Below are 16,332 nucleotides of genomic sequence, written 5' to 3'. Positions count from 1 at the left end.
GGCTTCTAATCAAACATAAACGAGACTCATCTTGATCCTGGAGATTTGCTTGTATGTGAATGTTGATTACTTTTTATTACAGTCAAATGCAACAGAAAGGTTGATTGGTTTCTGATGATCTTACAGTTTTAGATGTAACATAGTCAAAAATTCATCTCTTTAAATGAGTTTCAAGAAATCGGAGACCAGCCCTAGGCACAGGCAACACAACAGTTGCTTGGGACAGGAGATTACTGGGAAAAGGAAGCCTGTTCTCCTTGCAGTACAGAGGAAAGCTAGGCTTTCTGTAGCCAAGGAAGGGGTTGGGATATGCCATACCCTCACAGAAGCCACCAAAAGCTTGTCCCCTCTGTCTTCATGGCACCAGTGAGAACGGCCAGCCTGGCCTCCCAGTATGCACTCTCATTGGCTCTTGTCTCCCTTCTCTACCTCTTCTCCTTCCTTTCTATGTGCCCTCCTTTGGTACCATGGTTCAGTTTTACATGAATTTCTGGGAAACCTCTGTCAGCTCTTGTCAGAAGTCCATCACACCAGTAATACAATACAGAGCTTGAATTCAAACCAACTTGATGGAATTTTATTGAAATAGTCGCACAGTGACCTACGCAAACTGCATCTTTCACTTGGTGAAATAATTTTTCACTAATAACTTTGCTGCAATGCCTCTGAAATATTCACATAGTGAATATTAAGATTTGCATAACAAGAACACTAAGATTTTACACAGAACTTCAATAATCTAGATGAAATTTGCAGTCATTTAGGAAGGAGCTTAAACAATCCTTTTTCTCAGCACAAACCCAGACTGCCATTAGTAGGGCGAAAGGGAAAAAAATCAGCAGGGCAGATCAAATCAGCTTTTACTAGAGGAGATGCCTTGCTTTTCCCTCTAAAATACCTGGCACTGGTTGATGTCATGGATCTGTACAGGTTTGATCTAGTATGTCATTTACTACATTCCTAACGTACATTATAATTCATACCTAGATGGTTTCCAATCTAGCTGCTGCCTACTCCTGGCAGCACATCTCTGCTTCTCCTCCTTCACTGGTTCTGGCTTTTGTCTCACCCTCACAACCACTTCAGCATGTCAGGCCAGCAGAAAACCCATCCATAAGTGAATAGTTACTTGCCAGCTGAGCACACAGCTGTGTCTGAGGGCTAGATCCACTGAGATCAACAGAAGGACCCAGTCTGAGATGTGATCAATCCTTTTGTTCAAAATAGCGGATGCCTAACTGACCAGCTTAGATTAAGCATCTGTCTTCAAGGTGCCAAATGGTTTGCTGAGCAAATAGCATCAGAACTGCTGTAACCTCCTTGCTAATGTGCTGTCAGTTCCTCCTACAAGGTAGAAAACTGTGGCAACTCCTTTCCTACTGTGTCCTACTATGAAAGTCTCTTCCCCAGCCTGGAATCGCAGGGTGATCACAGTGGTGGTTGGCTGTCATTTTTCCCCAATACCTCCTGCAATGGCAAAGCCTCTGTTGTGCAAAGGAAGTTCCACATCTGTACTCCTGCTCCTCTGAGGAGCACAGCTACTGAAGCAGGGATTTCTGTAGGTACATTGTAGTGACTTTATGCTTTTCTTTCTGGAACCGGGCTTAATGTTGAAAAAGGCAAACTTTCAAATCATAAAAAAAAAAAAAAAAAAGGCAGGTTTCCCCTATCCTCTCCACTCAGTTTTTCAAGAAACGTCTTGAATCTTTTGCTGGAAAGGGCCTATAGCAGCAGCCATTGCTGTATTAGGGCAAATGAGGTGTGGAGCTATTTTTAAACCCACTGAAATAGCACCAGATGGATTCCATTTATAGGAACTTGTCTTCTTCTGTGCCTTGAAAAGGATAATGATTTCTGTGAAGTAATGATCCTCTCATCATAAACAGGATCCCAAGTGCTGAACCCCATGTCCTCCTTGATATTTCTGTTAGGTTTTTTGGACTAACTTCCCTTTTTTCCTTCCCCTTTGCTCTTTAAGCGAAGACATTGCAAAGATTTTTTTTTTCCCCATCCTCTTTTTTTTTTTTCCTTCTTCATTATAAGAAAATTAGAAGCTGGGAAAAAGCCTCTTGTGGTGCTAAATTGTTACTGTCTAATAAAGCTGCAGGAGCCATACATGGAAGGTTTTTTTCCATAAATCAGTGGTGGAGGGAATTAGGTGGCAAGAGATGGAAGGGCAATGTTTAATCAGCTCGTGTAGGAAATCATTAGCTGCACAGCCTCATTCCATCGCTGGCTCATTCTTCATTCCCAATGGCTGCTTTGCCACCAGACCATTAACATTTTTCAATGACTTTCTAAATGCAGTGAAAAACCACAGAAGCGGTGAAATATCAGTGGATGTTATGGAAACAAAAGGCTGAAGGATGTGCCTGTCTTTTGTTTGTTTTCTTTTTTCTCTTCCTTTCTTTATGCTTGTACACACTGTCTCTCAATTAGAAATGTACCAAGTTAAAAGGCAAGTGACTGTAGCCTGGACGGCTGTCTATCCCCTCCACCAAATAAAGAGAGATAGAAGATTAAGTAGTAACATGGACAAGAATAAGACGTTTTTATTAGATTTACTCTGCGTTCTCATTTATGGGTTTGTCGATTTCATGGCCTTCTGCACAATCTACCACCGTGATCCAATTTCTGCACAACTGATCAGAGATTAAGTTTTTCACTTAAGTGACACAAAAAAAAAAATTAGGTCAAAACTTATTTGCTAAAAATTCAGGTCAGATGAAACTAGTACTACTCAGGCAGCGTATCATAGCTCATAAGGGTCCCATAACTCAACTCTGTGTCTGACTTGCAAAGGCTAAGACAAAACTTCATCTTCCACTGCCAGTTCTTTATTTGATATGAAAGAAACTGGCTCACAGACTTGAGTGAGATGAAAACCTCACCCTAAGGAGTCACTGTGATTTTTTTCCCCAGGACTGCAGTGGAGCTCTGGGTTGTTAATGCGCTATCTTATATTAGCTTCCTTTTGCATTAACTGATATGTTTAATGTGGTAGTTTCCTAGGCACTCATGCACACAGCATGGAGATGGTGTACATCTGTGGATGTATGCAGAGCTCTGTGATGAACCTGCCTGCGTTTCCCACCTCATCACCTGCCCCTTGCCCAGCAGTACGCAGAGGCTCTGTGTAATCCAAGATCCTATACAGATTCCCACAGTTGCCATGACTTGAAAACCAAAAGATAGCTTTAAAAATGAGTTCCAGTACATTTCCCAGAACTATATTTAATGCTTTTTGAATTATTTTGGGGGTTTATTATTTTAGCTTCTGGGATAACTGTAGAACAAGTTATGGTTCATTAGAGTACTTTTTTCATTCTTTTATGCTCACATGAAATGATTTGCTCACATGCATAGTTGCAGTCTGTAAGAAATGTTCCCATGCCAAACTCCTGTTGCTTTCTAGACACAACATCTGTCACTTTCTGCCTGTACAGTTAATCACATTAACTGGTGGTCAGCATGACTGCCTCTGGCATGGAATTTCCTACAGCAACCTGTAGGAGCGGAAAGAAGCAACTGCGAAGGTGTGAGCTATATACTAATCGAGTTGGAAGTACTGTGAGTTTCTGTGAAATAATGCAGATTTAGCTGAAGTTAAAATCTTACTCCAGGTCCACAGTTCTGTGTTTTACTGGAAATGTCCTTGACTAGTCTGTCCCCATGCAAAGGGACCAGTTTAATCCTTGCTCTGTGCTTCTCAAAATGAGTAATGTAATTAATTCAAACTGCTGAATAACTGGTTCAGCCCACATTTGACAAGAAGAGCGGGCCCAGTTACTTATCATGCATCCATGTGAGTTTTATTTGACACTTTCTCATCCCAGTCTGGACATATATCAGCAGGGGATAGTTTAAAGGTACCTCTGCATGGAGAAGGTAGGATACAGGAAGCTATGTGTGATTTGCACTACAGTGTTATAGTGTCCCTCTGGAAGGTTATGGACTATGTCTTTCTTCCTAGGATGAAGCCCATGACAGGGTTATATAGGAGAACTCATTACTTTCTTAGCAAGCTGTCAGTCAATGGGGATAAAGGGACTTCCTGGACACTTTGAATCTCAAGTGGGATTAATTGCATTCAGAGAGGATGTTGATATCCAAGTAATATTGGCTGAATAGTTCTGGAAGTAGGCTTATTAAAGCCTATCTGGAGTGGTGGATAAATTCAAGTCCTACTTTACAATTACTTCAAGGAAGCTTATTGTGGTTTGGAAATGGAGTAACCTACCTTACAAGGTGCTCCTTTGACAAAGATATCTGGAGAGCTGATTCAGAGTACCAAGTGATATAAATTTCCCTGCTTTCCTATATGTGACCTGGTGCCTGTGGAGAAAAGCTAAAGTAGCAACCCCTTCCTCTTGTGAGCAGCACAGATTGAAGATCCTTTCAAATGGTTTCTAACTGCTTCCCAAAACAAAGTTTGCCACTTTGAGAATAAAGTTTGACATAGCTGTACAATACATATTTTTTTCTTTTTCTCCATTTCATCTTTAGAATTCAGAGACTTTTTTATTCAAGCATTAGCTGGCACTCCATCATACTCTGACTCTTTAAAGTATAGTGTCTGCAAACCCCATGTGAAACAAGAAACTAGGCTGATAAGTAGAGAACACACTTGAAGAAGTAACATCTCATTTGTCAGACAGTGAAAGAGATATAGAACAGAATGATCAAAATGTGTCTGTGTGTTAGCCTTGATGCCATTTTGGTTTGGTGAACTGAAAAGGGTTCTTTGAACAAGAGAAGGTAATGACAGCCTACACCTGACTTTCATCAGCTGTTGCAAGGAGTGTACTTCTGTCCTCAGGAACTTCTTGCCTAATTCTTATCATTTTGGTCCTGTGCTAGTAGTCGAAGTGTGAGATTCTGGAGTAAAAGTGGCTGTAAATCACTGGTGTGCTTTTTGTTCTTCAACAGACACAGTCTAGATTTAGATTTGCCCTGACTCTTTTTTTTACTCTTTTTTTTGGTCTTTTTTTGACTCTATCTTGACCTGTGAGAAGGAAAACACAGCTCTTGTGCATCACAGTCTGTATTATACTCCTCCTTTACTCCCTTTCTAAGGACACCATTATAAAGTATGCAAGGGCTATACGATAGAGGCCATGCAAGGAGAAACAAAACCTCTTCTTGACAGGTTAAGAATTGCTGGGGACAGCTTGGGAAGAAGATGCCAGAATGTCAAGCAAATGCAAGAAGAGTCTTCAGGAAGTGTCTGTGAGGCTTTGCACTCTCGAGGTGTAAATCTGGTGTGTGGTTTGCACAGCGATTTGACAGAAATTGTCCACATGCTCCATGTTAGAGAGAAGATGAAATCATCTTAGACTCATAAGGTGGGCAACATCAGAGCATTTGTTGATCTTCTGTTCATGCTGTAAATGGGAAGAGAAAATAGCATTTGGGCTCATTGGTTTTGGTTTGGAGGGAGCTCAGTTGTGTTTGACCATCAACGAGCAGCCTCCTAAGTGTGTTATTGTATATTCACCTAGAAAGATTGACACCTTTCCTGCTGTGACTGGGCTGGCATCCTCATGTGCATGATGTGATAGATGTAAATCTCACCTGAGTGATGAGATTGGTGTTGGGGAAGGGTTATATAAGCATAGTCCTACAGAGAAACCAGCCAAAAGTGACAAAGCAGATGTTGGTCTGTTGGTTCTTTTTTGTTACAAGCCTTTATATGTTCTCACAAACCTCATGAATATAAGGTTCATTTGTTTGTTGAAAGAATGGGAGGTAGCATTGACTTTGAGTGTAGTACAAATAACCCAGATTACAGGATTTTATTTCTTTGGCTGAAACTATACCACATGTCAGTAGATGTGTTCTTCAAAGTGTGCTGGATGGACAGGGAACTATGAAAAGTGTAGAAAAGTTGCTGGTTATAAAATTAAAGTAATAGTCTAATCTGTACAGAAATGGCAGGAGAAAGAAAGTGTCTCTAGTTAGACATTGTTTGCAATGCTGCTTCTGGTGGATAAGTGGGGTCATGTAGCACAATTCTTCTGTTACAATTTACAGTTCACAAACAACAGGCAGACAAACCCCATGGTGTAGGTTTTAACTTTGGTACATTGAGCAAAATAGAAAGGAAGAAAACATTGGTGTGTTGTAGATTAAAAAGCTGGTAGTAATAAAGGCTCAGAGAGCTCCACTCTGTAGCATGTACCTTAAATGAAAAGCCATAAATGGGAGAGTGAAAAGTCCTTCCAGAACAAGAAGAAAGATTGAAGTGGTTTTGTAAGGAGAAATGGTTTTGCCAACCTGAATCTGGTCAGGAGAACAGGAGATACATTTGAAAGATGCAAAATCAGAGATATTAAGACAGAACATTAAATACTACCAAGTTTTGCTTAGCAACAGACAATTGCTTAGTCCGGACAATTGGTTTATTTGGCAAGTCAGAAGAAACTTAATGCAGTAATGTTCTTAATAATTGATGAAAACTAAGTGGGGCTTCATACTTTGCAATGCATTGCTCTGTACGCATTTGAAAGAGCGAAGTTTAAGTTCAGATGTCAGGTCTGTGCTGCTGTAGCCAGAGTCCCAGTGCTGTGCATGAAAATATGGCTTGATAAAAACAGAGAGTCTAAACCACTTAATTCTGAAGGCAGATTGATGCAGGAGTTTAGACATGAGGTATAATGATTTCCTCTTTTAGGCCATTGCTTTAAATTCAGACCCTGTCATCTGTGACTACAATGTGTTAGCCTGCAATCGCTCTTCGACCTGCTTGAGGTTAATTGGTGGTTTCAGTCCATCCCTCCTTGCATGACTCGTATCCAACTGCCCTATTTCTAGCTGATCCCAGAGAATCTCTTTGTTTTTAAACTGCCTTTTTTCAGTGCCCTTAATTTACAGAGACATAAGAGTTGCCAACTGGCATCAGAGCAGTGGCACATCTGGTCTTCAACTGGTGAAAAGCAGCCAGGGTCTACTGCCATTGGGAAATGGGCAGGGAAAAGAGAGATCTCATCTTCACAGGCAAGAGATGACTCTTGCCCCCAAAACTCCTGTAAAGTGAGATTTGACAAACACACCAGCTGCATACCAACACTCAGTCCAGATGCAAGTGGGCAGGAGGAGAAATGGGTTGTGGTTGCTGTTGCTGTTGTTAGCAGTTGTATCTGCAACATCATAAGAGCTGTGAACTGGGACCCTGCTGTGTTAGGCAATGTGCAAGTTTGGAACAGAAGGGCTGTCTCTTCCCCAGGGAGCTTGCGGCTTATGGGTAAGGCAAGAGAGCACAGATAGGCAGGTCCAAAAAGAGGAGAGAGGAAATGATTTGCCAGTGCTAATCAGCAAAATAGTCAGAAATTATAGCCTGTCATTTCCATATTTTTACAGGCATCACAGCAAATGGGGGTGTTAATGAGGTATTTGAAGGATGTTTATATTATCCTTGTAAATCTGAGGTGAGTCTCAATGATGTTTACTTGAAAATCCAGCAAACCTATAATGGAGCTGGTGTTGTGTGATTCTTGAAGAAAATAGCTGACCTCTTACCCTTAAATAAGAAATGTTTTATAGTATAAAGGCAGAAGATAGAGTGCCCTGGTATAAATGGAAAGGACTGGAAGCCGTGAAGAGGTGGTGCCTTTGCCACCTAAAGCACAATTATTCAGTCTCACAAGGATATTGTTGGCACATGAACCTATAGCAGCATGTTGAGAGATGGTAGCTAAGTATTGTTACAATTTAAGTATGTGTATTCCAATGATTTACTATTTGAGGTGTTTTTTCCTTTCAGTGGGAACCTGCTGCAGGGCACCCCCTGGGCCATTAATACATGGTCAAAGAGTATAATCGATATTGGTGTAGAGGGTATAAGTTTTTCCATTGCAACATGTATCATGTGCTCCAGGACCCAAGCTGCCTGCCTGTTAATACTCAGATTCAACTGAAAGGTTACCTCTCATTTGATGTTCTGTTCCAAATGTCCTACTTGAAAAAAGAGAGGCACTCTTTTTGCACTTTATTACTTGAGCTCTGTTCAGTGGACGCATTAGAGCTTCTCTACAAAGGACCCTTGGCAGTGGAAGAAATTCCCATCCTTGGGCCAGAGTAGGTGGGATTATGACTTGCTGTCAGAATGCAAGGCACACCACACATCTGGTTGTGTGGACAGGAGGGGATTGCTCATATGATGACTTTCATGTTTTGCTTGGAGGACCTATACCCTTTTGGCTTTTGGGATATGTTATTGGTCTATTTTTGTTTTGATAACTGAAGTCAAGGACAACCGGGGTTGTGGGGGTTTTTATTGGAAAAATCCAAATAAAACTCAATGAATACCAGCTGTGGGCTACATTCTAGAAGGTCAGAAGAAGGGGAAGAGGCCAGATAGAGGATGGAGATGGTTTCTGTGATCTCTGTACATTGCTCAGGGCCATGGATCAGAACACTTGAGATTTGTAAGGCAGAAATCTGATATTCAACCATTTGAAATTACTGTAGCTAAAAAGACTTTTCATCTTTGTTTCAGTGAGCCAAAAGTCTTTTTTTTAACCCAGTTTTTCCTGAGCTGGCCTCATCTTGGAGGTCACTGCAGCTTATAAGAGCCGGATACTCCTACTGCCCTAAAAAACCATAAAAGGATTTAAACTCACAAAAATCCCATTTGTTCGGGCTGATGGAGCAATGACCATGGAACAGATTGTGATAAGTACTGAGATCTGTTGGAACTGCACTCAACAGCATTAAAGGGAGTGTTCTCCTCCCACCGGAGGTCAGCAGTGAAATGTTTAATCAGTTAAAGACAGTGGGGACATCTCTGCTGAATGTGACAAGCAGCAGGGCTTACCATTTTCCTGTCAGCTTCTGATTAAAGTGAAATTAGTTCAAACTTGGATTAACAAAATCATTTTGTCTTCCCTTTCCCTATCTCTTTCATTTTAAATTTTGTTTATTTTATTCAAAGCCACATTATATCTCTTCACTGGCATGTATAATTCATTAGGAGTCTCAGGAAAACAACCAAATCCCCAGGGAATTGCTGTGAAACTGCCTGGTGTTTCCTCTGTTGCTTCTAGCCATTTCTGTAGTTTTTTAGGAAGATGCTACCCCATATGAAATTAGTTTTATTTTATTTTTCCTTCTTCCCCTTCATGCAATCTCTTTAGATGCCTGTTCCACTTGATCTCAGCAGGATTCACATGATTCCAGTCACAGTGTATTTTTAGAGTTATTTTTTTAATGGTACCCTTAAAATACCTGCTCGCTCCTTTCCCTCATCACATTAGTCAGCCACCTTCAGCAGCCAAGAAGTCTAGAGTTAAAAACAAAGGAAATCCACTCTTTCATGGAAAAAAAAAGAAGAAAGAAGCTAAAACTAAACTCACTCTAAATCCAATAGTCTTTTTTGTCTCTTTTTTGTAACTGCTAGAGAATATCCTGCTGCTGAAAGGCAGGGACTTGCTAAGCACAGAAACTGGAGACTCTGTATTCCCAGGCTTACCACTATAGGACCAGCTTTGTAGCATGGACAACAACTAGGGCTAGCACCTCTGCTGTGGCCCAGGCTCCCGATCACCTCTGAGGACCAGCTCCCACTGCAAAGCAAGATTCACGTTGCCTGGCCTAGCAGTCAAGATATCACTGTCCTGACTGTGAAACTGCCTTTCCTTCTGGTGGGAATGAGTCTGACTTTGTACTGTGCTGGTGGGGAAGGGAGCAAATGCTTCCAGATCCCTGGGCTGGATTTTGAATCAGAGAAAGACAAAGTGAACTGGGGCAGGATGCAAAGAGCCCTGTCAGTGTCCTGTGGATACTTATCACCCCAAAGAGGATTTCAAATTCTCAGTGAATTTATGAATGATCACAAAGTTTGGGGCTTTTTCTGCTTCACTCATACAAATACAGGTTTTCTCTGGCAGACGTATGATGCTGTGTGTCTGTATGTGAAATACAGTGACCCAGAGTAATCAGTGCATCTTTTTAATTGATAGCTATGGGACTCAGCCTGCTCCTCTTGGCTGAAAACAGTTTTCTTTTATTCAGTGCAGTAATTTTCCTGATGACCCAACTGAGAATATGTTTAAGGTTTGAGGTCTTTAGGAGGTCTGCAGCTTCCTACTCAGGTGTCTGACAGTAGTGGGGGCTCGGGGTTAAAAAGACAAGAATATGAATAGCAACATGACAGAGGCTGGCAGGTAGATCCTGGCAAGGAAAAAAAGATGCTGTCAGAGCAGGGGGTGTTTGGCATTGGGATGTGGGAGCTAGTCAGAATAAAAAGTGTCTCTCTCTTTAACAAGAGCTCCACCAGTAAAAACATAAAGCAAACACCTCAAAGCCACGCCAAGCTCTCATCACAATCTAATGAGGATTTGCATTTTCAAGGTGAAAACCAAATCTTTCCCTGTCTCGTGATGTATTGCTAAACTAAAGGGCCTGCTGGCCCACACGTGTGAAAACTCAGCCTAAATCAGCTCTTCAGCTGTATATCTGGGTCAGAATAGAGCCGGCATCTAAGTTAACATGACAAACGTGCTCTGCTGGTCCTATCTGCTGTGTCTGAATGAGTTTGCTCTGAAGTAATAGAGCAGAGATAAAACCAAGGGTAATTATGGAAATAAAACCTGCTTCTTTCCAGCCTCTATCTCTCAGTGGCAGAAAGTGACATTAGTTTTCCTATTCCAGTTCTTAGTTTATAGACATCCTGTACTACAAGACATGTATGCACTAGTGGTAGCTTTGCAGGGCAGAAAATGAATGGCATAAGAAAATACCTAGTTCTCTTCAGGAACATGAGAGTAGCAAAATGCAGGCTTCCTACTTCAGGGGAATTACAAAAAGCAAATACCAGGGAATGTTCCATCAATTCCAGCTCTATTTTTCCAATTGCTGGCTGATTACTTTGAAGCAATTCAGAACGAGCCAAGCATTTTCAGTGCTTAGTACTTCATGAGATTTTGTCGACTATTCCATAGTCGAACACAAACAGGTGATTTCAAATGGACCAGAGTGCAGCAGTTTTTCCTTCTCACACAGAGCTGGGTAGGAAGCGAGCAATGAGCCTCTAAATTACACCTCTTCAAATGTGCCCTTATGCTATGCAAAACTGTAATCAGACCTCAGTCAGCCTTAATGGCTCTAGTGCCTATGTTGGCAGTCTCCCATAATCCATCACCTTGCAGTTCCCTCTCAAAAATGTGTGGTTTAGGCATTCTCTAGATAACTTAACCCTCTTTGCCTAAGAGAAGGAAACGCTGGTGTGACAAGATAATCACCACTCAGCAATGAGCAGTTGCTGTTAAGCTAAAACACTGAATTCTGCAGTGTCCCTGGTGAGCCTGTTGCAGTCATTAGTTACAGGCCTGTGTCTGTGAAGATGGGTGAAGAGCCTGTAATGAAGAAACAAGCCATTCTCCAATTCAGGGGTGCTTTGTCCCTTTTAAGCTCAGGTTTGGACCAGCAAATTGCAGTGCCCTTTTAGCAGAGACCATCTGCTATTCCGAGAGCAATGAAGGACTGTGGCACGTTCACAGTATCTCTTGATGCTAATGTCTCAAATCTAGTATCTGCCTGTAAAAGCACTCAAACCTGCATTTTGTCATTGAAAGTAATTCCAAATCTCAGTATATACTGATGCTAGATAAAGAGTTTTTATTGCTTCCAGATATCTGGTTGATAGTATAATTGTGGAGAAAGCAAAGGAGATATAGTTTGTCGATACCAACTATACAGACAGAGAATGAGTGCCTTTCAGATTTATTACTATAATTTTGAGCAGATTTCTTCTCACTTTGCATTGTTCTATTGCCCAGTCCACACTCCCAGTACTCCCATGTTCTGCTCCTTGCTCTCAGATTCTGACTCTCTGAAGCTGAAAGGGGTAAGACAGTCAGTGCTTTCCCATTGCTGAACAATTAATTTGCTAGTCCACAAAGTGAATTATGGGAGGTTTCACAGTTTGAAGCGTTGGAGCCAAGACTGGGACCCTTTCACTTCAATACAGTTGTCTCAGCTGCAGCCCAGGCTCACATTAATGCAGAACTGTTGCTGTTCTGTGACTCTTAAGTGTCGCTGTATGACATGATCTGTCACTTTCCAATTGCTTCAGGCAGACCACTGTCTGCATTCACTACTAATTGACATTTGTGAGTTTAGAGAGTAGTAGGGGTGAGCTGCATTCGGACCTAAGGCTTGATTCTCATCCGTGCTAAACATCTGTCTACTGGTAGCTCAGCTGGGGTTAGCCACAGTATGGCCAGAGCTCCTTCCTTTCAGTCAGCTGAAGCATACCCTGAGGGGACATTCAAGCAGGCCAGATTGTCTGGAGGTCTCTGCTCCTCCACTGTGAGCAGATCCTTACTGCAAACCTGCCTCTTGGCAAGTATCTGATGTCCTCTTTGACTCCAGGGAGAAGCTTTTCATGTGGAGGATGGATGCTCAGAGTATGCAAAAGTGACAACTATAAATGCCCTCTTCAAGTGCAGGAGAAATTTCAAGAGCTTTTTGCAAACAAGATTGGAAAGGGAAACTGCAGAATCAATGTGAGATTTCAAACATTTGGTCCTGTGGGCTTTGAAAACTAAGCGAGATCCCTGACTCTATCAGAAAAGAACAAAACCCCCTTAATTCCTTAAAGCTTTAGCTGTTTGCTCTTTGAACACATGTAAAAGGGTTTGTGATTAGTGGCCCACCTGTAGCAGGGGAAGGAGGAGAGGGAGCTGCTGGAAGGTATAGGGAATTTGGCATTCCAAAGAATTATAATTGATTCCTATTGCTCCCTCAGGCCGAGGGTGCTTCACACAAGGTCAATGTAAGGACACATCTATTGGCAGCTGGAACATTTGTCTCTTCTCTGATGGTAGCCAGAATCCAGCACTGTCAGTTCAGTTGATATTAGACCTGCTAGGTCTGTAGATCCATGTGTCATATTGTCGATGGTCATTGACTTGTGATATCCAGTTATTGGGTATAAATAAGGGAGGCAGAGGTGGGGGGAGTTAGGCTTATTGAGATTGATTTGAAATATCCTGCTGCAATTGCCTTGAGTCAGTACACAATAGTCTTTTTATCAGCCATGGAAACAGAGCTGAAATTATCCCCAAAGACTCAAAGGTTAGGTATCTGCACTAATGACAGCATCCTAAATGATTCCCTCTGGCCTCCTTATTGGGATTGAGAAGGCTCGTGCTGAGCTTGCCTGATCTTGGGTTAAATCACTTAGGGCACAGTGAAGCCAAACTTCTCCAGCTGGGTGAAGTAGCAGAGAGGCGGGGAGCTACAGCTGGGATATAGGATGTGCCTACTGCTCCCTTTCATGGTTGAGCTCTCACAGCTATATGTGAAGTGCAGACTAGAAGTAAAGTGCCCTTCAGGCTGAGGGATGACTTGGATCGGCAGTACCAGCAGGGAGGTGTTTCTGTGAGAAAGAACAGTAACTGCCAGTGTAAAAATAATAATGCTATATCTGTCTCTTCTAAAGATTCACCCTGCCTCTCTCCTGCAGGATGATCCCTAAAGCTGAGCTGAACATCAGTGCATTCCAAAACTGGAAGCAATCATGCCTTAAGAAGCAGATAATACCAACAGGGGAAAAACAACTGGGATAGATCGTGCAGCTAGAACCATGTTTTTTTAAATCAGCACTTGCTAAAAGGAGTTTTGTCTCATCACTGAAATATTGAGTGTCTTTCCTGTTGTTTATGAAGGTGAAGAAAAGCTGTTATGTTGCTGGTCAGAGGCCATGGCAGTTTTCTACCTTGCGGTTCTGAAGGGCAACTTCTTCTAGTCCCAGACCTCCACAGAACTCTCCTCAGCTTTTTTTCTCCTTAGCATAAACTCGGATAATTCCAGGTATTCTCATCACAGCCTTTTCATATAGTTCTGCTAATGTATCCAAGTCTTTGATTTATATCCGTTTTCCCCAGTTCTGCTCCTCTAGCAATTCTTGTTTCTACTAAATCCTGGCCTGTGACATTGCCAGTTCTTTCAGTCATGAAAACTCCTTTGGGCGAAAAATGTGAACATACAGGTCTGAAGTAAATAAAAATCCACATGGGAATACTCTGAGACTGGCAAACTTATTCCATCTCTGCTTCCAAAGTTGAAAAAGGGATGTGTTAACCTACTGTGCCACTTGGCCTCTGCTATGAATCAGATATTTCTATAATGACATGTAATGCACACATGCTCATGTGCCTCAAAGCTGTGAGAGCAGTAAAGGGAGGGAAAAGAGGTGGTCTTCAGTATGAACAATGCTATCCCTTTTCTCCCTTTCTCCTTACATCTTTATGTGCCAGAAACTGCTTATCCCTCAGGCATCTTGACTTCAATAAATAACAAATGTGCCAGGCAGTTACAAGGGTGTTAATTGCTGATAGCTCTCTACTGATCCATCCATTTGGTGGCTCTGATTGCAGAGTGATACTTCCATCTAGTCACAGCTGTGGTAGCTAGAAAAAAGCCTGGGCTCAAAGCCTTGAAATGGTGCAGTGTTCTCCAGCTTTCCAGCCATTCTCCAGTGCATAGAGGGGATTTTGTGCTGTGTTGTCAGGTGCAGGCTCTTGGGAAGGCAATACTGATTTGGTGAAACTCTGCTCATGTATAGAACAGAAACAGCAATCGTGGAGATACTGATGGTAGTGCCACCAGGATGAAGTCTTTCATGAGCTGGACTGAAGCAATGAACCTTTCCTGTCCAGCTGCTTATGCATTCCTCATTGCAGTGAGTTGACTGATCTGCTAGAGATTGGCTTCCTGAAAACCTGGAAATCCTTGAAGGGCTCTCAACAGTACATTGCAGCTACTATATGGCGTCTTAGCTTACTCCAGCAGAAGTTGTTGTAGCAGCTGACGTGAAAGGAGATGTTCTGAAATACTTCGAAGTGTTGTGATGAGTTATGTATATTAAAAATGATTATTTGGCTCAGGTATACTTGACTGCTTGGGCACTATCTGACATTCAGAGCGTGCTCAAATGTTCCCCCGTTGTTCTCTTCCTGTTGCTTTTCTCCACAGCACTGATGGGTCCCTTGGTTGCTGTTGGCCTAAGGACTGAACAAAGATGTTCCTGTTTCAAACGCAGATAGATTATGTTTTGCCCTGGGGGCCTGGAATACATAACTAGAGCTGGTTGACGTTAGCTGAATGGGAAAGCTTGTGTTGGAAAATGGCTTTTTTAGAAAATGGACATTTTTGTTAAGCTGGAAAAGGTTATTTGATTTTTTTCCAAAGTGTTTTTGGGTTTTAATTTTTTTCTGTGGTGATTTTAAGCAATTCACCTTATTGTCTTTAATTAGTTTGGTTTCTATGTGTTGCCTTAGAAATCCATCTATGGTTGGGGTTATTTTGTTTTTGTATGTTCTATCATTGGACACTTTTTTTCTCCTATGTGTAAAAGACTATGTTATCATTGTGCTGCTTCTTTCTCTTTTGCCCATTCATTTTTAATGCCATGAAAGATCTCCTGTTTTATCTTGTGGGTTACTTAACATTTCAACCTTTTCATATCAACTTGGTAGATAGATGCTGCCTTTTTTTCCTTCCTTCTTTGTGTTTGGCCACTGTACCTTACCGGGCTTTGTATCACACCTTTAGCCATTTGCCACACCTTTCTACTTCTGGGTATTTGCCTTTCCTTCCTAAGTGTCTGAGAGTGGTCACCATTCTTATTCAAGTATTAAACTCTCTCAAGCATCAACTTTATTTTAAAACAAACCCCAGAAATCCCAGCCTCTGCTTAAAATGACAATTATGACAATTCACAGTTATGTTTTAAATGTTAGTGGCTTTTAAATGTAGACTGCCCTGGAAGGTAGAATCCTAAAGCTGACTGAATAAATGAAAGGCAAATACTGAGCGTTCAAAATCTCTGGAGAAAATGGAGGAAAAAACCCATCAATTTCCCCCCCTGACCCCCCTCCCATTGATCTATTCAGATGCTTACACTGTTTGACTTAAATGAGACACATTCAGAAGTGGTTCTAACTGAACTTAATGAGTTCAGGTTCATTAATTTCTCTGTCTTTCTCAACATACTAGTGGGGTGTATTTTAGAGTCAGATTCTCTCCCACTTATTGCCTTGTAACTCACACCTACTTACTGGTTCCATTATGTTTCACCTGGATAAAAGGCTAAGTTAGTGCTGATGGAGCAGTTCATGCAAGCTAAAAAGCAGCTGGAGGCAGAAACTGTTCTGCTGGCACAGCTGGTTCTGGGAAGGGATCTCTGTCTTAGGCTTCTGCTTTAGATTTGTTTCCAAATTTAAGGTGAGATATTTGTAGGTTTAGACACCTAGAGATGTGATTTAGGAAGACAGTGAAATGACTGACATTCCTTATTCACAGTGGCCAGGGAAAGCGGGGAGAGTG

The sequence above is a fragment of the Nestor notabilis genome, unplaced genomic scaffold (genome assembly GCF_000696875.1).
Source record: "Nestor notabilis isolate BGI_N333 unplaced genomic scaffold, ASM69687v1 scaffold4209, whole genome shotgun sequence".
NCBI classification, from domain to species: Eukaryota; Metazoa; Chordata; class Aves; order Psittaciformes; family Psittacidae; genus Nestor; species Nestor notabilis.
The sequence above is the reverse complement of the archived record's forward strand: the minus strand, read 5'-3'. Positions refer to the sequence as shown.